This window comes from Triturus cristatus, chromosome 8 (assembly GCF_964204655.1).
Source record: "Triturus cristatus chromosome 8, aTriCri1.1, whole genome shotgun sequence".
NCBI lineage: Eukaryota > Metazoa > Chordata > Amphibia > Caudata > Salamandridae > Triturus > Triturus cristatus.
The window spans coordinates 1,209,729,873-1,209,753,766 of NC_140591.1; positions in this window are offsets into that span (position 1 = coordinate 1,209,729,873).

A 23,894-nucleotide genomic window follows, 5' to 3' on the forward strand; every position below is an offset into this window, starting at 1 on the left:
GCTGGAAGTGTGTTGCAACTGAATAGGTAAATGATTGGGTGTGTCAGTGGTTATATGGCAGAGTGACTGGATGTGCTAGTGATTGTATAGGTGTGTGTAGATGCCTCAGTGGTCTGTACATTGGTATGTACATTGACAAAGTAAGATTGTTGAACTACAGAGAAATTAGTAATTTGGGAATTATTTTACTGCAATAGATAGTGTCATTCATCTGATTTAAAAGAAAAAGAACATAAATATAAGTTAGTATTACTTTTTATAAAATCCCACTATAAACTTTTAGTTTCTGCAATCCATGAGTTCATAATATAACTGTTACAGTCGCCTTTTTTATAGTAGAAGCATTTCATATTGTGGTAAAGCATTTCCTTTTCCCTTTTTTACTGTTCGCAGCTTTTCTACCTGTGCATCATTAACAATGTACTTTATAAAGATTTATCCTTGAGCAGTGGGGAAAAACAATGATAACATTGTTGAAAAAACCCGGTTCTCAATACAGAAACTGCTGTTTTCTTCCTCTCAAATCAAATGTGGTGCTTCTTAAAAAAGATTGTCAAATAAAATAGCCTCTGGTGGCAGTAAGTAAGTAAGTAAGTAAGTATTCCCTCCAGGCAAAAGAAAGCAGTGTCAAAGCATGTCAAGTGATCTTTATGTGTCAAGACCCTCTTCAAGGGTACGTCAAAGAAATATTTGTGTGGCACTATGAGTATGTTGACGCATCTAAACATGTATCACTCCAACTTTTGTTGAAAGAGAAAAAAAACATAATTATAAGTTAGTATTACAATTACAAAAAAATAAAATCCAGAAATTAAGCAGTACACATTCCTTATGCTGTAGTAGTATATCACTGTATAGTAAAACATTTAATTTTCCCTTTTTCTGTTCTCAGCTTTCATACTTGTATAACATAAATGATGTACTGTATGAAGATGAATCCTTTAACAGTGGGGAAAAAACAACCCCATAGATTGTAGAAAAAAACCAAAGTGCACAGTATATCACTACAAATAAGTATAAAGATTCATCCTTTAACAGTGGGGAAAAATCAATTGCATAGATTGTAGAAACCAAAAAAACTGCACAGTGTATCACTACAAATAGGTGACACTATGCTCTACAGTTATTTGATCAATTGTTTTACTTACAGTTACTGAACTAATCTAGACAAGCATATGTTAAAAATCACAGTTTTATTATTATAACTAGTACAATGCTACTATTAGATGTAACGCACACTTGAAGTTTGGAGATTGACTTGAAAACATAGCCACTGGTAGGACAAATGATGGATTAAACACTGATGATCCGTGTAGAGGAAATACCGTTGAAGAAACAAGAAGTACAATTTTGAAATTTATAAAGACAGTGTTTGTTTGAATTTAGGATTGCTGTCATTACATTAAGTCCTTCATGAAAGATGATAGCCATATTAGTATAAGTTCTCATATAAATTGATATTTGTCCTGCTTTGAAATTTGTAATTTTGGTTTCCACTTTAGATCTAAATGTTCCTCATTGGTATAGCTTTATTATATGGTATTTTCCACTTCTTCATATATGTAATGTAGACATAACATATGATCTACAATTCGGGCAGGTCATATTTTGGTTAGCCTTTTTGATCAATCTGTCAAATGACACAGTTTTGGAATCCAGTAGTGTTAAGTACAGAAATCACTCAGCATTTACTTGAGTGGTGTGACTCAGTCCAAATAAGTCACCAATACTGATTTTTCTTCTGCTACAACTCCAGAGATGACCATTATAAACACCTGTGCATCTTGTTTAGTATTCTGAGCAAATACTACTGATACACTACATATATCGACTAGGCCTTGAATGCCTGAAGCACAATTACAGTCCTATCACATATAAACATTGCAGCAAAACACACACAGCAGAACATAATATTTTCTGTGGTTTTGGTTCAATTGCATTTTTTTAAGATGAGGTAAATGAAAGAGTACACTGAGAACAAGATTTGGATAGTAGTTGACACTAGAAGTGTTTGACAATTGGTAACCTAGAATATCTCCCTTATTCTCCAGTTTATTCTTCTTAACCCCATGCTTGTTCTCTTTCTTTTCCACAATATCCACAAATTGTTTTGTGACCTTTCTCTTTGGGCAGATTATCCTTTTTTCTAAAAATGGATACCTCCTAAATGAGGAGCGTATACACTTCTTAACCAATTATACTCTCTGACATAACTTGGACCGGCACAAACTTTCTTGTTATCAAAATCAATCAAAAACAAACCGGACAATATTCTTACTTGAAAAAATTCAACATCTGACATACCTTCTTTTACCCCAGCTGTGCTCATGATGGGACTGTTCCATCATGAGGCATGGTGGGTGTGTGCTCATGACGGAACCGTTCCATTATGGCACCCACCCATTGGGGAAGTGCTGGCACTCTCCCCATAGGCAGCCCATATAGCCCCTATAAACTGGGATGGCAGTGGAAAAGTTTCCGCTGCCACCCGACCCCCCTCGGCAATCCCATGACATCAGAGTGCACAGCGCACGGCAATGTCATCAGGAAGCTCCCGACACGCTTGAAGCCATTTGCTTCCAGGTGTCTGGAGAGAGCAGGTAGGTGTTTCCTAGTTCCGGGGGTGTTTCTAGTGGAATCGAGGGAGAGGAAACAGTGCTTCCTCTCCCCTGATGTCTCTTTGTAGGGCATTCCTGCTACATGCTCACTCATGGGGTCACGATGATGCAGCAGGAATGCCCCCACTAGGCCACCGTGATTTTTTGGGGGCAAATGGAAGCGGCCCCTTAGGCAAGGAACACTTCCAAGTGGGCTAATTTTTGTCTGCTGTGTTCTGCCCCCCCCCGGGACATATCGGCCTGTATTTTTCTGGCTTTCTGTCCCCCGGGAGGGGGGGAGTAAACCCCACTAGATGTTTTGATAGTTCTTGGGGTGATCGCTTAGGCACAGATCGCCCCCTAATTTAATTCTGTACTTTTGGCTGTTTTCTGCCCCCCCGGAGGCGGATCAGCCTGTATTTAAGGCCCATCTTCCCCAAGGGGGGGGGGGGGGGGTAGAAAACCCAGTATATCCAGGGATTTATATTTGTAAATGAAAGTGACACTTAGGCAAGGTTCACTTCCCAGGGGTATAACTTATGTGCATGTTTTTTTCTGCACCCCCTGGGGACAGATCAGCTCATTTGTGTGTCCTTCCCTTCCCCAGGGGGGAAGAAAACCCCACTAGAGCCAGGGATTTTTTTTATAGTGCATAGGTGTGATCCCTTAGACAAGTATCACCCCCTAATTGATTTTTGTACTTGTGGCTGTTTTCTGCCCCCCGTGGCAGATCGGCCTGTTTTTAAGGTCCATATGCCCCAAGGGGGTAGAAAACCCACTAGATCCAGCATTTTCATTTTTTTGGGTAAATGGAAGTGACTCCTTGAGCAGGGGTTGCTTCCAAAGGGGGTCATATTCTGTTTGCTGTTTTCTGTCCGGTCCATTTTTCGGCCTTTCTGCCCCCAGGGGGAGCAGAATATCACACTAGACCCAGGGATTTGTTTTAAAAGCGCATTGAGGTAAGCCTTCGGGCAAGGATCGCCGTCTCCTTTTTTTTAATGCTTCTAGAGGGTTTCTGCCCAATTTGAAGGCCCATCTGCCCCCAGGATATGTATATATTTATTATTCAGCATGGCCCCTTTGGTAATGGTTACCCCTATTGGTGCTAATAATTTTTTTAAACTACTTTCCGCTCCTTCTGGGGGCAGATTAGCCCTATTTTAAGGCCCATCTGCCCGGGGGGGCGGGGTCTGACAACCCAATAGCACTAGGGATATGTATATATTTAAATTTGGTGGTGACCCTTGGGTATGATTTGCCCCAATGGGAAGGGGCATCGGTTATTATTTACTTTTGGCTATTATTCTGTCCCCATTGGTGGCAGAGTAGTGACATAGCGTATTATGTGATAATCAGAAAGATGAGATTTTGAAAATTTGTTTAATGTTGTCACATACTACAGTGTATAGTGCATACTGCACTCAAGTGTATTACTTTATTTATTAATTGTAGATCAAAAGATCACCACTTTCCTGATCACATTCCTCCCACACCAACAAAAGACTTTCCCAGTAGGAAATGTAGAGTCAGTTGGTGAAGAGGTACGCGGAAGGAGACTTGTATGAATAGCGCCAAGTGTCATTCCAACCCTGCGATATGTGTGCCTGCTTGTTTTAAAATATACCACACACAAAATAAGTTTTGGGAGCATCCATGAGTGGTAAAGTTAACTGCCTGGTCTGGATTGTTTTATTTTAGTTCAGGGTTTTAAGGTTGGCATTAGTGTGATGTATTGAGTTTCAGCTTTTGTGTTTGCAGTTTTGTATTTACTTACAATTTGTTGTGTTTTCTTTTTGGTATTTAAAAATACCTAAATGTGATGGTGGTGTGTGTGTAGACTGGCGTTTGAATGGCAGTGTGCGTGGACTTGCACTTGGCTGGCGGCTTAGCTGGCGGTGTGTGGACTGGCGCTTGGCTGGTGGTGTGCGTGAACTGGTGCTTGGCTGGTGGTAAGTGTGGGCTAGCGCTTCGCTGGCGGGGTGCGTGGAATGGCAATTGGCTGATGGTGAATGTGGACTGCCGTTTGGCTGGCTGTATATGAGTAGTGACTTGCTGCTGGTCACTAAACACATTGTTAGACTATCGCCAGTCCACACAACACATCAGCTGGTGTGATTACTGTGTCAGGCATGTGGGCATGTGAAAGTGATGGGCCCTTGAATGGCGCTGTCTGTTGATGTGAGTGCTGTTGTGTTGTTATGTGCTGGGCCCATGGCTAGCGGTGTGAATGTTTTTTTTTGTGTCACACATATGAAAGGTGTATGAATGGCCTGTATAGAGGTTGGTACTTTATTGTGGCTTTACAGCTCATGAGCTTTGAGTCGATGGTTCAGTTTCTTGTCCTTACAATTTTTAACAGTGTGTTTCATTTTTGTGAGATCTCTTGTTATTAAAATGTTAAATATTGAACCATCTCTCAGCCTCGTGCCAAATCCAACCAGTATTTGTGTGTAGTTGAGGAATAGATGTTTTTGAAGTAATATTTGTCTTTTCTGTCTTTCTCTGGCAGGGCGACCATTGTCCCTTTTTGTGGTGAATGTTGTAATGTGTTGGTTACGTGGCTGGCAGTGTGAATGGTCTTGTGTGATTCACGTACGAAAGGTGTGTGAATGGGCTGTAAAGCGGTTAGGGCCTGACCCGGCTTTATAGCTGACTAGCTGTGAGTCACTGGTTAAGTTTTTTGTACTTTCAGTTATTAACAGTACATTACATTTTTGCGAAATCTCTTGTTAATAACATTTTATACACTGAACCATCACTCACCCTTGTGCCAATCTAACCAGTATGTGTGTATGTTTGAGGAATACATGGGTGTGCAGTAATTATTGTCTTTTCTCTCTTTCTCTGCCAAGGTGTACATTCCCTCCAGCAAAAATCTACCAACTCTGGATATTTTCATAAGCTAAACACCCAGGGGAGTACATGGTGATATCTCTTTCATGGATTCCGACAAGTTATCTTACCCACAATGTCGTGCAAACCTCAAATGTGACTAAAGTCGCACTTTCCTTGCATTACTGTGCCTTAATTTTCACGCATGCGAAAGAAAACACACATTTTTTACCACCCAGCATATCCCCAAGTCTCCCAATAAAAATGCTACCTCACTTTTGTGGGTGGGCCAAGTACCTGCAGCAGGGAAGAGTCTAAAACGTATTGTGAAGACATCAAATTTATCTAGCACAAACCAACCTGGTCTTGCAAGGGGGTCACCTGAGTTTTTGGCCCTGGGCTCAGTGGCCATCTAGTGAAACCTACCTAACCCAGACATTTCTGAAAACTAGACACTCAGAGGAGTCCAGGGAGGTATGGCTTGCATGGATCCCAAAATGTTTTCTTACCCAGAATCCCCTGCAAACCTCAAATTTAGGTGTTGTATACCCCGGTACATTGTAAGACGCAGCTCAGTTATTGCCTCTGGATTCTACGGGTTCTTGGTGAACCTACAAGTACTACATATCCCCACAACCAGAAAGCTTAAACATATGTCATGGTATATTGCTTTAAAAAATCTGTCATACTTAGAAGAAGTTACAGGTGAAAACGTTGGCAAAAATGCAGTTTTTTTCAACTCAATTCCAATATTTATTATTTTGAACTGTTAATTTCTATCGCAAAAACCTTGAAGGATCTACAGAAATAATAACCCCTTGCTAAATGCAGAATTGTATCTACTTTTTAGAAATGTATAGCTTTTCAGGATCCATTGTTGCTTTCACACCCATTTCTACCACTAACGGAAAGGAGGCTGAAAGCACAAAAAATAGCAAAAATAGGCTATGTCCTAGTAAAATGCCAAAACTGTTTAGAAAATGTCGGTTTTCTGGCATACGTCTGCCTATCCCTGAAAGTTGAGAAGATTGTGATATCAGCACCACAAACCCTTTGTTGATACCATTTGTAGGGTAAAAACAGATGATTTCTTCTGCAGCACTTGATTCGACAACAAAAAAATCTGTATTTTGGCTAATTTCTGGGGTTCCTCCAGGGGAATCCACAAACCCTGGGTACTTTTAGAATCCTCAGGATGTTGGTAGAAAAGGACGCACATTTTGTGTGGATAACTTATGTGGACAAAACGTTACAGGGACCTAAGCACAAACTACCCCAAATAGCCAAAAAAGGCTTAGCACGGTGGGAGTAAGGCCTAACAGCGAAGAGGTTAAATTCGGTACTACCAACATTAATAAAACCTGTGTCAACACTTAAACCTTGAGATTTATGGATCATTACAGTGTAAGCTAGAGACACTGGGAACAGCTGCCGGAAGACATATAAGTTCTTTACAAGCAAAAAACATACAACACTTTGGCCAATCTGCTTCATGCAATTAATCCGATCAACTTTAATGACTACGTATTCAACCTGATCCCTGTTTGGAAAATTAATAAAATCAATAACTTTACTGATTGCACCATTTAGTAATTCTTCCTCAACATTTAAATTATGCCGCAAAATTACTCTACAGTTTTGCATATGCATAAACACTTTTCTAAACATGTAGCCCTGCATACAGATTTTTCCAATTAATACAATTTTGCTTGCAGTTCTACACTAAGCAGTACTTGGTGTTCCATTTTGTTGATACTGTAATTTTCAAAATGTGTTCTTTCTCTAGTTTGATTTATTCTTCGTTAAACTTGGAAAACTCCTGAAGAGTAGTCATTGAAATGACTATGGATTTCCCTCCTTCAGTGAAATTTAACATTAGTTGTGCTGCTTTGTTGTTAGAGGAAAATAGTTTCTTGATAAGACAACTTTCTAAGCAACCTTCTTTGTCAGCATTCCTACTCTAATATCTTTCAAAATATTTCTGTATTTCACGTCAGATGCTTGATGCATATTTTCAAGTAGTTCCTTGTATTGGAAGTTTAGCCAAATGTGTACAATGCTAATACTTCCCAAATCATTTTGAGTTTCATCATGGAGAAATGTCTTGAAAACAGGATTTCCTTTCCTCCAAACAGCACATCATACTCTGTTTTTAAAATCTGTTGCATTCTCAAGTGTACGAAAGCAAGCATTCAGTTTGAGACCATGCTCACCTCATCGATGATTAAAAGCTTCATTTTCTTCAGTACTCTTGAAACTTCATGACAAGCTTCATTGAATAACTTCTTGTTTTCCATTTTATTGTCATGTTCAACAGGTAGCACAAGTAGTTAATGTAAAGTAATTCCTTTACTGCTGTGCCTTGCTAATCCAGTTAGTGCTGTTACTATGCACCATAAATTTGATTCTGTAGTCCTCTGTAGGTAAGCGGTGAGAACTTTAATTAAAAAGCTTTCCTGGTGTCAGTTTGACCACTGATGTATAAATGTATTGGCTTAAACGATGAGCATTTACATTCTTTCTTCTCTTGGAGGAATCCATGCTCTATTTTCTCTTTTACATCAATATAAATGTATTTCTGTTCATCATTCAGCTGTTTAATTGACTGTTCTGAATCAAAACTTTCCTATCTTGCTTGTTCCATTGCACTTTCCACGAAACTCATGGCTATTGCAGCATCTTTTTCAGTAATTGGTTGTCCAAGAGGATCTTGACTCAGTGGTCCTGAACTTTGGCTGCTTTGTGAACTCTCCTTAGCTATCTCAGCAGCAATCTAATCATTTAATATATGCAAATAATTTGAAAACTCTGAATACTGTATGCTGTCTTTCACAGTGTTGAAAGCATATTTGTAGCAGTCATAGTCTCCAAGGAATTCTGATTCAGCAAGCCAAGGCTTAAAGAGATGTAGAAGTGTCAAATTGAAACATTATTTTCTATCTGGAGTTTTGCAACTCAGGGCCTCATTATAATGCTGGTTGGTCGGACAGCTGGCCGCTATTGCAGCGGTCTTGAGACCACCATCAAGAATGAGGGGGTCCGACTGCTGTATTTCGATTGGACCTCTAGACTGGTGGTTGTAAAGTCATCAGTACCATGACGGGGACATGCTGCGGCACTGGCAAAGGGAAGCAGCATATGCCACAGCCATGCAGCACCTCCTGTAATGTTTGTGTACTGTGTATCATGCACCATGTTGTGCATGGCACACATTTCACTGAGGTAAGTGTGGGTACTACATCTGCCCCCAGGGACTCTTTTCATTGGCCTACGATGTCCAGGGGCCCTGTTTAGGACCCACCAATCTTTTTGTGACAATCTTTTCAAGGTAGGGGTACCACGATGAAAAGGCTGTTGGAAAGGGATATTGTGACCCCAATGGCGGTGCCCTGCTTTGCACCACTGCCATTCTGGGACGCTCTTTCGACTGCAGTGCTTTCAGGTTCTAAGATCCTTGCAGAGGTGGCGGTTTTGCACCCAACAGCTGTAGGTCTGTCCGCCAGTATCATAATATGGTGGTCGGACTGAAGGACTGACGGCAGTCAGACACCACTGACAGGCTGTCAGCAGTCCAACCGACGGCGTCGTAATGAGGACCTACGTTTTCTGTGGTTAATTAGATTTCCTTTTGTGTGTCTCACCAAAAAAACATCACATCCAACAACTGCATATTTCCCTTCTTCTATGTTTTCTGTTACATTGCTTCTGTAGCTGTAGTGTTGAAGCACTTCATAAAGGCACATGTTGTCTAGATGTGGACTTCATTTGGGTAGTACATGTCTATCATATTTGATTTAACAATATCTGTACTTTCCAAGTTGAACTCTGCTAGGTACAGATTTTCTGGGAAAGTCTTCATCACTCTATTTTGCTAGGCCTAGAGTTACTCAAGCAATTGCCCTTGAGGTTGAGAACAAACTGGCTAAACTCAGCACTCCTAGGACCCTATCTGTCTATAGCTGTACAATTTCTTGGTTAGAGCCTTTTGTGCAGAAGTCTCCTCCCACATTTCCTTAATCTCTGTCTTATCTGAATTTGTAATGTACAAAGCAACATAACAAGCAACAGCGATGGAATTGTCTGCAACAAATTGTATATCCAAATCAGCATTTCACATTTTGAGAATCACAGGGTTATAGTCATTAATATACTTGGAGAGATCTGTTCTTCTATGGTAGCATGTGTTATTCGTTGATTTCTGGTAAGTGTACATCTGACTGCAGAAAAAATACAGTTCACTCTTCCTTGTAAAGTGAGAGCTCGTGGAAATCCAAACGACATCTTGTGTAAAACTTTCCTTTGCATCTTTATTTTCAATGACAGTACTTGCCACATCTATGTGTTTCGAAACACAGAACTTGTTGTCTTAGGCAAATTCTCCACTGTCTTTCGGGATAGCACATGTCATAAACTCTTCTGTGAACGAGGGTACAGACTCATCACTGTCTGTTCCAAATGTTGGTGTATCTTTTATCCATAATAGCATGTGAATATGAGTAGCACCTCTTCCATGGTACTCTTTATGCCAAAAGAAATCAATTACTGCGCCAAGATGAGGATTTGTGGTCTTGCAGATGAAAGAACGCATGGCTTGAAACCTGTGGTCAAATTATCTATAAACATTAGCAGGATCAAAAGAGCAATGTTCTCCTATTGTCTTCACATTGATGTCTTTAATGTTTGAGATCACTTCTCTAAAAAATTGAAGCAAGTCATCCCACACATACTCAGCACAACTGAGTGTCAGAAACCAAGTAGTTGCACCTAGGTTTCGTAACATCTATTTCAGTTCTCCATGACACCACTACCAATACTCGTTGGTGCCACGTTGGCACACCATTAAATTAATCAAATTGTATTCTAACTTTTCATCCTTTCCATGGATTTTGTCAACCAATTCCTTTGCAGAGAGATTTTAGAAGATTAACTCCTGTCTTCAGTATGTGGTTTACAGAATATGAAAGTCCAGACACATCACTCTCAAACAGAAGATGGAATATGTGTAGGAGGGTAGGATCTGCTTCTTATGGTTAGCCCCGCTTTTGCCTACCAGGGGCTGCAGCATGTATTGTGCCATGCCTGGGAAGCCATTTAAAATGACACAACAGGTCTTTTACAGCAGCCTGTGTAAGGTGGTGTATGAACCCTTTACTGAGATATAGGTTACCTATATCTCTCCATATCACTGCACATGTAAACCTATCAGTCACCCATATGGCAGGCTTCTTTCGGAACTTTGATTCCGGGGTTGTTTGTGATGCAGCCAAACCATAAACTCTTAAGTGCATTATAACCTCGCGGTAAATGCTAAATTTGGAATGGCTGCATGGAAACATGTTGTGTTTGGTGTCAAACACCTTGGAATCCTACCCCCACACAAGTAACTGGTGTGGGAGGTATGATTCCATTCTACTAGAGGGAGAAACATGACAGCACAGGTACACCCGGTACCAGCTTAACAGTCCCTGGCATCAGAAATGGATGCTGTCAGCCACAGACACGAGCCTGTCCTCCTGCTGCTGGACGAAACCACCTCCCAGACAAGCTTTAGTGTATTGGGGCTGGGTGGATGCACTACAAGAGTGCTTTGATGTCTGCACTGGGGGCACATTTGGTGTCCCTGTGCATAGTCCAGCTCCAACCAGTTGCAGGGGCACTTATCCCCTGCTCTGCTGCAAAACTGGACAAAGGACATGGGTGTAGCCACCCCTCTGTCCTGACCCTCCCATAGGTGGGTCCCTAGAGTTTGTCCCACCCCTTCCTTGGGTATAAAGTAGGAACCCCTGACTACAGGACTTTAGAGTTACCTGGACAAAACTCTGCTACAGAATCCCAGAACTTCTACTACCTACACGACCTTAGATTGACCAAAGAATCTCCCTTGGAGTAAAGGAGTTACTCCCCTGCAAGGCAGGCACCAAAGATGCACCTGTACGGTTTGCATCGATGCTGCTACCAAAGGACACTGACAATTTTGTAACACAGGAGGTCAGTTTCCAAGCTTCCCCAAGGCCGATCTGTGCTCTCAGCAACTCTGAGATCTAAAGCCCTCGTGGGGACCGTGCAACCTGAACCCCTGGACACCGTGCACATTTGCAGCAGCATATACTTCTTAGCAATCCTTGAGGCTGTGCTTTGGGCTACTTGTAGTCCAGACCCTGAGCAGTGATTCCACAGAAGATTGCTGGCCTACACTCCTCGAGTGACCCGTGGGCTGGTATCTAGTGATTCCTGTTGAGGTCCCTTTGCGATCCCTTGTCCATCAACTTGTGGGTCCCTGAGAAGGGTACTTTGATTTTCAATGGGATTACCTGGTTGCTCCAGACATGCCCTGACTCTCCATTGCTTGCGGAGTCCACAGGACCTTGCTGGTCCACACCGAAGCCATTTTTCTTTCACCGCATGGGTTGCAGTTGCAAAGGCTTGTTGGTCTCCAATCCGGAAACTGACCCCTCAGCACTCAACATCCTTTGTGGGACAGCTCGTTTACAGACTGTGGTCATCGTCGATGCCTCCTGGTCCCTGTGGCAGAGGAGTCAAACTTCACCTCTTCGCACCTGAAACACCCGACAAATCGGTGGAAATTCATCTATCGTGCCCCTGGTCACTGGCAAGTGACTCAGGCTCTTTCCCCTCTGCTTTCCGGTTCTTCACATCTTTGATCCAGGGTTGGATCACACCGGACACTTTTCCTTTCCACGGCAGCAGCACTTTGCAGCACATTGCCAGTGAAATCAACGACGATTCCCGACACCATTTGACACCTATGCACCCGGCTTATCTGGGTGAGGTAACACAAGTAGTCCGGTGCTCCTGTGGGTGCTGGCCCTAGAACCCTCTAAGTCTAAAGGGGTTTGCTCAAAGTCCTCTCCTAAGTGTCCTTTTTCTTTAAAATTCCAACCGCTGTTGAAACCTAAAACGGCGATATGATTAAGCATTCACTAAAGACATGAATTCTCTTTAGTTAAAACATGTTTCTTGTCTTATGTTGACTAATGTACGGACTCCATTTTGTATTGTCATGTCTCCACGTGCTTTGCACGAGAAGAGCCCTACCTTTTCGTTAGTTGCTCTTGTAATCTGCCCAGTAACAGTCTATAAATAGCTCCTTTGTCCGTCTGGCGCATGCCCAGACTTGACCACATCTGTTATCAGTTAGTCCTGCTTGACCATGTTTTCGCGGGCTCAGGAACTTGTTGACTCCGCCCACATATTGATTCTGTATCGAAAATGTCCATAAATGGTAATGAGTTTTGCTCTATGTTGTATCCACCCACTTATGAGCCCCTCTGTTGTGTATAAAAGGGGACCGTGTACGCAAGTTCTGTGTGCTACTCTATGCAATACTGAAGAGTGTTGTGTAGGTTGTAGGACCACCCTTAAGGGTTAATAAACTTTGTCTTTGTATTTGCAGCTTCCGTGCCAACTTCCTTCTAGCTTTTGTTACAGGAGAGCGAACCCTAGTATTCTGTGGGCCTAGCTGGGGCCTGTATTCATCAATTGGCGCCCGTCACGTGGGGCTCATCGGCGACTCGGATGCTCGAAGGACTGGTCGTGACGAAGGTGAAGAATTTGGCCGGGGATGTGATCACTGCCAGCGGCGTCTTTAGTCCTGGCATCCCGAGGTTTTCTTCCTTCCCTTCCGAACTGACCTTCTGGGTGGCGCCGGTCCTCGACTGAGACCTCTTCTGTCGGTCTGCCACGACAGCCGTTTGGGCGAATTTTGGAACTTGGCAGTTGAAATCTGGACACTCTTGATTGGTAAGAACCGTTGTACGGTACTTGCTCCAAGTTTTGAAGCCTGGGTTGGCTATTTGAGTTTGATTTGTGATGACCGGTCATATTTTGTATTGATTATTGTGAGAATATATGCGTTGCAACACATATAGGCAGGTAATGTGGAGATATTTCTCCGGAGTGTTTAAATCTGAACGGCGCAAAGTTTAAGTGCCATTTTTTGATAATACTGCATATTTTGCATTATTTTTGAGCATGCCTGCTTTTAGCGCACTCCGTAAGTGGTGCTGCTGTTTTGGAAACCGGTTAAATCTCGAGGAATCTGCTCCAGCCCCCCCAGAGGGGACTCCTAATAGGGATATGTATATGAAGCATGGTCTTTCCTCTATAATGTACAGCACAGTATGGAGGAAATACACCAAAAAGGATCCTGAGTTACGATGGCCTTTGTATGGATCGTTTGATATGCGTAAGATTGAGTATGTGGAACAGTGTATGTGTAAACGGCGTGCTCGCCAAGACATGTTTGAATGTGTACGGTTATGGGTGAAGGAAGTGCGTGAGCAAGAGAAACGTGAGAAAGCGCTGTTTGATAAAGAGCAATGGAAAAATGATCATGTGAGAGCACAGGAAGCGAAGCGTCGGGAGGAAAGAGAACTGGCGGAGAGACAAGAGAAAGAGCGTAGGTTGCAAGTCTCGGGTCAATATGCTGTCCGCCAGGCACTTTATCCTGTCCTTACTAATCTTGAAGATGATTTTTATTTATTAGATCGCTCTCCGCCCCCTTATGTTGGCGCGTCTGCCCCGAGCTCACAGGATTCTGGATCGGCTTCGGATAAGGTAGACACGCGGTCCATGTTATCAGTTGAGCGTATGGGTGAGCTTCGGAAAATTTCTCTGTGCGTGCTTAAAGGCAAGCTATCCCTTGCTGAATTGTTGGAATCTTTGGAAAGTTGACAGGATAGAGAGAAGCTGTATTTTGCTGCAACCTTTTCTGATGAAGTGATTACTGCCTTTCGGAAATATTCTGATTTTTGCATTGCGGGACGCGGCGGTTGAACTTAAAGAGAGAGCGCGCCTAAAGGCAGGGGAGAAGGAGCAATCGGATTCACATATCGGCGGCAGCCAATCATCTACTTCCCAGTCAGATAAGAGTGAACTAGTGCATGCTAAACCGATGCGAGAGGCGGCACCTTTGTATGTTCCTCCTAAAGGAGCAGGAAACAGTTCAGATATATCTTCCCCCGATGCTAGGGGATATTTTGTGTATAATTGGGTTTATACTCCCTGGCATAGGGCTGATGTTATGGCATTAAAGAATGCATTGCCTGACCCCTGCAAGAATCCAGCGGCTTTTTACGAAGAGGTCGAAGGGGCTTTGAATTCTTGTACTATGACTTTAGCAGATATAGATTTGTTGTTTGGGCTCATTTTACCACCAGATATGTGGAGATCTGTGCGGAAGGTGGATGATGTTACCGCTTTTAAGGCTAAGTGGTCTGAGATTGAGTATGAGGATAGGGAGAGAAAACCCGGGCAAAAACCGCCCCAGCTTATTTTAGATCTTCCCGCTGCTATCTTGACCAAGTTGAAAACGATTATTCCCCCTAAAAAGATTGACTGGAATATGTTAGCCTCATGTAAACAGAAGGTTGATGAATCAGTTTCAGACTTCTTTACGCGCTTTGAGGAAACATTTCATGATTTCAGTGGTCAGTCGCTTACGGATGATACGGGTCGACATCTTTTTGTCGATAAATATGTGGCTAATTTATTACCGGGAATAGCAGCTCGATTGAAAGCGAGTGAAAGTTCTTGGTCCACCTCGTCTCCGGCATCTCTCCTGACTATGGCTCAGGATTATGAGCGTCAGGAACAAGAAGCGAAGGGGAATGAGGAGAAGAAATCGAAAGATTTGAAAACTAAGGTGATGTTAGCACAAGTAGATGGTCCGCCTCGTCGGGGTGTCGAAAGAGGTAGAGGAGGATTCTATGGTCCCCCTTCGGGTCGGTCAGATGTTAATAGAAATCAATGTGCGTATTGTAAACAGTCGGGTCATTGGGCCAGAGATTGTCCGGTATTATATGCATCTCGTCAGGGACGTGGTCAGGGACCGCCGAGAGGTAGAGGGGGCTTTTCGAATTTTAGAGGGCACTCTAATGATCGTGCTCGATTTGAGCCTAACGTGCAGCAACGCGATAGACCTAATGTGTTTGATCAGCAAAATCAGTATCAACTGTCTGGGAACGACCGTTCTGGGTACCATGATTCACAGCATGCGTAGGATTGCGTTGGATGGGGGTTGGAATCAGTTGAAGTGCCGGTTGATCAGAATGGTCCTTATGTTTCAGCGAATGTTTTGGGTTCTACTGATCGGTTCCTAGTTGATACAGGAGCTACTGGTAGTGCGCTGTCCAAACAATTGGTTCCGAGGGCTCCCCCATCTGGCTTAATGGTTACATCGGTAGGGTTTGATGGTACACTCTCTCGAAGCCCTCTTTCCCGACCCCTTGCATTTCATGTTGATCACTTTTCTGCACCCTGTCCGTTTTTGCTTGCCCCAAACACGCCTGACAACATTATGGGTCTTGATATGCTCAAGCACTTCAGAGCAACGATCCGCTGCTCCCCTACTGGAGTACGTGTGATCTTAAACGATAATCACCCCATGACAGAACGGATGTGTGTGGTTGCAGAGGATACTGTCTTAGCTTCCCTCCCTCATACTTTGTGGGCTATTTCGGATACTGATGTGGGACAGATGGTGATTCCGCCTGTCCACATTAGTGTCCAGGAGGGTGTGGTGTTACCACGCCTCCCTCAGTATCGTATTTCCCAGGAGGGGGAGGAGGCACTTATACAGATTGTGCAGGATTTGATTAAGGTGGGAGTAGTGGAGGAAGTTCCCTACAATGTCTGCCACAGTCCTATTTTACCTATCTTGAAAAAGGATACCGATACCAGGGTTTATCGTTTTATCATTGACTTAAGGGAAGTGAATAAGATAGTGATACCTCAGTATCCAGTGGTTTCTGATATCACGACGTTACTCACTTTGGTCCCGCCAATGGCGACCACATTTTCAGTTATTGATTTGAAAAATGCTTTCTTTTCGATTCCTATTCATCCTGATAGCCGATACCTTTTCGGCTTTACTTTGAATAATAGGTCTTATAGATTTTGTAGAGTCCCTCAGGGTTATACCGAAAGCCGTAGTATTTACAGTCAAGCATTGAAAAGGCAATTGGATTCCTCTGTTCTGCCTGAGGGTGTCGCCCTTATACAATATGTCGATGACATCTTGTTGGCGGCCGACACTCCTGAGCTGTGTGAGAAGTGTACGTTATCCTTGCTTTCCTTTTTTGCATCGCACAATCACAAAGTGTCGAGGAAGAAATTGCAATTCTGTAGACCAAAGGTGACTTATTTGGGTCACCTTTTGTCTAAGGAGGGGCGGCACTTACACCAGATCGTATTCAAGCAATTTTGGACACGCCAGTACCTTCCACACAGAAGGATGTGCGTGCATTTTTGGGTCTTGCTTCTTTCTATAGGCAATGGATATTGGGGTTTTCACACATAGCTAAACCGTTGTTAGCCCTTTTGACAAAAGACACACCGATTCCTCTTCCCTGGTCAAATGAGTGTGAAATTGCTTTTCAGCAATTACGACAAGCCCTTTGTTCAGCACCAGTGTTAGGTACCCCTGATTATACGAAGCCCTTTTCACTGTACGTGCATGAGAAAGATGGATGTGCATTATCAGTTTTAGTGCAGATGCACGGCGACAAGCTGCGCCCTTGCGCATATTTTTCGGCTGTACTTGATCCTGTTGCCCGAGCATTGCCTGGTTGTTTTCGCTCGGTTGCTGCGACAGCTGTGTCAATACGCCAAAGTGAGGGAATTGTGTTATCTCACAAACTGTTGGTATTAGTTCCCCATGCTGTTGATGCCCTGCTTAATCAGACAAAGACGCAGCATTTGACCAGTGCTCGTTTAACGGGATATGAGTTGACGCTTTTGGCTCCTCATATTACGTTAAAGAGATGTGCAACGTTAAATCCAGCCACATTGTTGCCGTTCCCGGAAACTCAGTCTGAAGCACGGAAAGCACATGATTGTATTCTTGTGACTGAGGAACAGACAAAGGGTCGTATTGATCTCCAGGATACGCCCTTTACAGATGTAGATGGAGAATTATGGGTGGACGGATCATGCCTGAATCTACCAGATGGTACAACTTCAGCAGCATATGCAATTACCACATTACAAACAATAGTGGAGACAGCACGCATACCGCAGAAATCAGCTCAAGCAGCGGAACTGATAGAATTAACACGAGCATGTGAGCTCAGTGCAGGATTGTGTGTGAATGTTTATACAGACAGCCGCTATGCCTTCGTAGTTGCGCACGATTTTGGCCTACTCTCGAAGGAGAGAGGGTTTCTAACGTCACATGGAGCACAGATAATGTATGGAGAGTTAGTTCACAACCTTTGACTGTGTTAACATATCCAAAGAAGATTGCTATAGTTAAATGTAGTGCCCATAAGAAGGTGGTTGATAAAGTTGGAGAAGGGAATGCTTTAGCAGAACGGGTGGCACGAGAGACTGCGATGCAGCCTGGTGCTACTGCAATGTATGTTGTGAAGTCGCAGGCAGAAAGATGGCACGATGCTAGGAGAGAAGTGCTGGAAATACAGAGGACCGCTTCCGATAAGGAACGGGAGCAATGGTCCAATGATGGAGAATTAGATGATGAAGGGTGTTGGAGAAGTAAGCAGGTGGATAAATGGAAGTTGCCCACAGCCTTCGTACAACCTATGGTTCAGATGGCACATGGACTAGCGCATGTCGGAGCTTCCGCAATTGTCAAATTACTCACACGAGTTTGGGAGCATCTGGAGATCGCTAGTACGGCAAAGAGGGTAGTGCAGACCTGCATGATTTGCCTGAGGTACAATCCAGGAAAGGGTACACGAACTCCAGCAGGAGGATTTGCAACACCTACTGCACCCTTTGAGGTTTTGCAGATGGATTACATTCAGCTTGAGCGCTGTAACAATCTGAAGTATGTTCTAGTAGTGGTTTGTGCCTTTAGCAAATGGGTTGAGGCATACCCTACGAAAGATAATACTGCAATGACTACAGCCAAGATGCTATTGAAGGAGTTCTTCCCTCGATATGGTGTTTGTAGATTGTTGTGGAGTGATAACGGACCTCATTTTATAGCAGACGTTATCAAGTATGTCCTGAAAGGCCTAGGCATTACTCAGAAGTTCCATGCAGTGTTTCACCCTCAGTCTGCGGGATTGGTTGAGAAATATAACGGTACTTTGAAGCTTAAGATCGCTAAGATCCAAGCTTCGACTTCTTTGACTTGGCCAGACGCTTTACCGCTGGCATTATTGTCAATTAGATCGATACCGCATTCTCGGACCGGTCTCACACCTTACGAGATTGTGTTAGGACGCCCAATGAATATTTGGGGTCCACCAAAACCGAAGTCAGTGTATGATGTACCTTGTGTAATGATGAATGATTATCTGGCCCAGTTAACGGATAATTTGGTTTCTATTCATCAACAGGTTCGAGAGGCGCTCCCTGATCGGTCCACAGGTGAAGGTCATAATCTCCGACCTGGCGATCAGGTTATGATTAAGGTGTTCGAAAGGACGAACAGTCTGGAGCCGAGATGGGTTGGTCCTGAGCAAGTCTTGCTCGCAACGAGGACAGCTGTGCGAGTTTCCAATCGGAAGAACTGGATCCACTCTTTGCACTGTCGTAAAGTGCCGCCTGGGTTAGTGGAGCCTGCTGTGTTGACCGACCATCGAGAACTCCTGACTGCAGAGAAAGGCCGTGCTGTGGAACCGAACGACACTGAGGAGCTCTTACCGGACCAAGCGATTCCTGGAGGAGGAAGATATCATCTCAGACCGAGGAAGTGATTTTTTCTGTATCCAGAGACGTTGTCAGAACGGCCCTTAGGTTAGTGAAACGGAGAGCCAATGAGGCAAGGGGGGGGATCAGCCCTGCATTAGTGTAGTGACACCCGTCTTGGCCCGCTGGTGAAGAAATCAATGGCTGCCTAAGGGGAAGAGTTCTGACAACCTTTTAGTTTCAGGAAGATATTGACTTTTTACTGTAAGATGGAGAAGAAGAAGATTCTTTGTGCGACAAGCTTTATTATCACTGTGGCTATTGTTGGTCTAACCACATGGTTTGTTGAGGATGTGACTCCTGCCCGTGAGTTGCTTGTCTTGACCACTCCAGTGCCTGAGGAGCACTACTTTTATACCCTTCCGTATCAAGAATTGAAGCATCGTCAGTCTTATTTGAATAACACTTTCATCCAGATGTTGCATCATACCCACGTTGCTACAAATGCTACGAACTGTTGGATATGTGGTATGATGCCAGCTCATCAGAAGAAAGGAGGAACGCCGTTCATACCTCTTCCTTTCTCTCATAATGGCTCTTGTAGAGCATGGTACACTTTGCTTTTTGCCACACGGAAACCTACAGTGGGACGATTACTTTTCAGACTTAATAGGGAATGTCATCAGGATAAAGAAGGCTATCCACAAGCGAATGGGACAATATGGGAGTGGGAAGAATATCGACCAGACAATGAATCGATCCCCTACATTTTCACGAACACCAGAGACACTGTTGGGAATGAACACTTTGTGATTCAAGTGGCACAAGCTCAAGCGGACCTGTGTGTTCAGAGTGTGGGTTATATTCCTGTTGGTGTTAGCGACTGTATTATTGTTTTAAACATCGACGGATTAAATAATAGTACTTTCTTGGCCTCCCATAATACATTTTTCGTATGTGGGAATAAGGGTTATTATCACTTACCACCCGGCTGGTCCGGAGTATGTTATGTAGCGTTTTTATTGCCCCCTGTATTCTTAGCGCCTGCATCCTATCATAAAGATTTGAAGTTGTTGAATAATGTGATTGTAAATAGGTATAAACGTACTCTATCCATTGATGATGTTGATCAAACTGATACTAGCTTACAGCAGTATGTTGATTTTAACTTAGGATTGTTTTTCTTTGTTGGAGCTGCCCTAAATAGTAGGAAGGTTCGTAGATTAATAAGAGTTGTAGAGGCTGTGACGAATCAAACCGCTGCTGCTCTTGGGAATCTTACGGAAGAATTACAAATTACTAGAATCGTTGCATTACAGAATCGTATGGTATTAGATGTTATGTTAGCTGACAGAGGTGGAGCATGTAAAATTATCGGAAGTAGTTGCTGTGTGTTCATTCCTGACCATACGCCATCAGTTTACAATGCTATTAATAAATTGCATAAAATCGCAGCTGAGATTCATACAGAAAATGGCACTTGGACCTTTTCTGGATGGTTTTGGGCATTGATCACTACATGGGGATGGAAGGTTTTAACTGGTCTCTGTATTATTGTAGCAATTCTGTTTTCCTGCTGCATCTGTGTTCAGTGTGGCCCTTTACTCTGTTCTCTATGTGTGTCATTCTGTATACCTGATAAGAAAGCTATTACCAATGTCACCTATCAGAAACATTTAACCAAAGAGGTGGAAGAGATAATGAAAATTGACATATATGATGATTATCCTAATAAGCCGAATGTCTTCAGTAAATGCTGAAAGGGTCGTCTGTTGAAACCTAAAACGGCGATATGATTAAGCATTCACTAAAGACATGAATTCTCTTTAGTTAAAACATGTTTCTTGTCTTATGTTGACTAATGTCCGGACTCCATTTTGTATTGTCATGTCTCCACGTGCTTTGCACGAGAAGAGCCCTACCTTTTCGTTAGTTGCTCTTGTAATCTGCCCAGTAACAGTCTATAAATAGCTCCTTTGTCCATCTGGCGCATGCCCAGACTTGACCACATCTGTTATCAGTTAGTCCTGCTTGACCATGTTTTCGCGGGCTCAGGATCTTGTTGACTCCGCCCACATATTGATTCTGTATCGAAAATGTCCATAAATGGTAATGAGTTTTGCTCTATGTTGTATCCACCCACTTATGAGCCCCTCTGTTGTGTATAAAAGGGGACCGTGTACGCAAGTTCTGTGTGCTACTCTATGCAATACTGAAGAGTGTTGTGTAGGTTGTAGGACCACCCTTAAGGGTTAATAAACTTTGTCTTTGTATTTGCAGCTTCCGTGCCAACTTCCTTCTAGCTTTTGTTACAGGAGAGCGAACCCTAGTATTCTGCGGGCCTAGCTGGGGCCTGTATTCATCACCGCAACTTTCCTATTGAATTGTGCAGGGCTCGTGGCTGTGTTCTCACACTGCACATGTCCCCCGTGGGTCTCCTTTGTCACTGCCTTGGGTGGTTCCTAGGGGTCCCAGCGATTCTACATGCTCTAGGAACTGTGTCTAGTCAAGTTGTGGTTCTAATACCACTTTCTTAATATATGGTTTGGCCCATTGTATATTGTGCTATTTACTGTTGTTTAATAACTGTATTATTGTGTGCCTTGCTCTCTAACTTCATAAAGAGGTTAGTAGAGAGTGTTTAGAAATAAAAACATATATTTTATATATACCTGGTGTGGTTCTCCTTTCATTTAGTTATTCAAGAGGTTATAATCTGGTAAACCAAACTCTCCTTCAAGACTTAGCCTGAAGGCTGCTCTCCATTGCAACCACTAGGATAGCTTTCAATAAAGGTTGTCTTAAACCTATTCATCAATAAGGGTTGTTTGGACTGGTACAAGGTGCCCACTATAACTAGTGGACAGCATATACCAGGCCAACTTCTCACAATATGTATGCAATTCATTGGCAAAATGTAGAATCCTCTGAATTTAATCGGGTTGGCCGGTATTCAGCTGCTGTTATGTGTACAAGAAGGTCATCATACTGTCAACCTTTTCCAATGGGAAAACAGCGATCCTCTAAACCTTTGTCCCACACACTCATGGAAGCTCCTTTTGATTGTCTGCTTTGAATGAGATCAATAGCATTACCAATAACTTCCTTAGAATGCAGAAGATGGTTGATGTAGTGTTCATAAATTTCTTCTGATCTGGAACAATCCACTTTTTTACTCTGTCCACTTGATGGTAATGTTTCATCCTCCACATTTTACATCTTGAACAACAGGAATGTATTTATAATAATATTTTGTACCAGGTATTATGATGCTTTTTTTAAACTTTATTAACATCCACTAACTCTTGCCAGATTTTTATGTTCTTGGTAGGCATACCATATACTAAAATGATAAGTTGTTCATCAATACCATAAGGTACTCTAGCTTTACTATTTTTTGACACCTTAATCTCCACATGAATGACATAGAAGGTAAAATAACTAGAACATTTTGATATGCCATGGCAGCCTTCAACCTTGCTCTGAACCCCTCGATTCCCACACACAGAGCAGGGCATACCATTGATTTAATATTCAAAATTCATTAAAATTGATTTAAAATTCATCAATTGCTCTAGATGCATTGACAGAAGTAACCTGGTCTGATGATATAATATTGAAGCTTTCCTGGGATTCTTCCAGAACTAAGTTTGACGTGCCAGCAAATCCCTCTGGCTCTTATACTAGGCCATGGAAAAAAAGCTGACCATTCTGAAGTAAAGAGCACCCTAAAACGCTTGATACCTATCCTCTCAGGCAACATCAATTGGGATGCATCCTTAGTCAATCAACGGCTCTTGGACACTGTCGATCACATCGCCCCCAGGCAAACCTACTACCTCAAGAAGGAGAGATCTAGCCCTCAGCACCCTGAGTCACTTCAGAATTTGGAGAAAAAATTAAATATTTTTTTAAAATTCGAGAGGACCTGGAGAATTGACGACCAGGACACAAACAAAACATCCTACAAAACAGCCCTCAGACACTATCATTATAACTTAAAAAAAGCGGATCTTATTTCTACTCCGTTAATATCGTGAAGGCCAAAAACAAGCAGATGGGGGCCACCAACCCCTCCTGCTACCTCCATTAAGTCCCAGTTGCTGAGAGGTCGTTGGACGCCCAGCCTCCCTTTTCCACCACTCTGCAAATGTGTGATGTCATCAGTGATGTCACTGACCATTTAATGAGTGGTGTAATATATGACGTCACAAGCAGTGCATTGCGGGGGCATAAGTTGTAGTTAGCTAAGGTAACCATAACTGCTGAATTAACCTTTGGTGTTTTCAGTGAATACATATATATATATATACATACACACACACACAAACATATATATATATATATATATATATATCATGTGATCAAGGCAGGGATCTGCCGAAACGTGTCATGGCGGCTGGTGGTGTGTTAAAATAAAAACAATTGCACCAAACCTCGGTCTATGCTCGTTTTCTTCTGAAGAAGATATCCAAGGCGAGGTTTGTGGCATATAGATATATATATATATGTATATATATATATATATATATATATATATATATATATATATATATATATATATATATATACACATATATATATATATATATATTCACTGAACAAAGACATAGGTTTCAGGGACGTTATAGTTAGTTGGACCTTTCACTCGTACAAAACCAGAGTAATTCAAACGTTATAGTTAGTAGAGCTAACTATAACTCGTGCCACCGCAATGCACTGCTGATGACGTCACATATTACATCACTCATGACATGGTCAGTGACATCACTGATGACATCACTGATGGCATCTCAAATGACATCACTGATGACACCATCCAGTGAATGTGTGTTTCTGTAAAGTTTA